Here is a 372-nt window from a genome sequence, read left to right as displayed (position 1 = left end):
GAGCCTTGGGAGCTGGTGTTTATCCAAGTGATGTGCCGGGGGAAGCAGCCCTGGGGCTGTGTGTCCCCTTCTTCTCGTTCCAGAGGGTTGGTGTGCTCGGTGCGGGGACGGAATCGGTTATTTTCTACCTCTGATAGTCACGGAGCGTCTCCGAGTTCCCCGGGAGAGCCGTCTGCCCCGCGGAGCGAGCGGCAGGATATCCAGCCCCACGCCGGAGCCGCGTTCCCACCGGCTCATCAGCTTTTCCGATGCTGTTTTAACTGGAGGGACTCGCTTTACATCCCCGGGGCTGGGCAGTGGTCGGCGGAGCTCGTGATGCTCCGCAGCCGGCACGTAGGCGGCGGGCCCTCTCCCGGCGCGCCCGGGGCAGGG

This window comes from Eurypyga helias, unplaced genomic scaffold (genome assembly GCF_000690775.1).
Source record: "Eurypyga helias isolate BGI_N326 unplaced genomic scaffold, ASM69077v1 scaffold21780, whole genome shotgun sequence".
NCBI lineage: Eukaryota > Metazoa > Chordata > Aves > Eurypygiformes > Eurypygidae > Eurypyga > Eurypyga helias.
The sequence above is the reverse complement of the archived record's forward strand: the minus strand, read 5'-3'. Positions refer to the sequence as shown.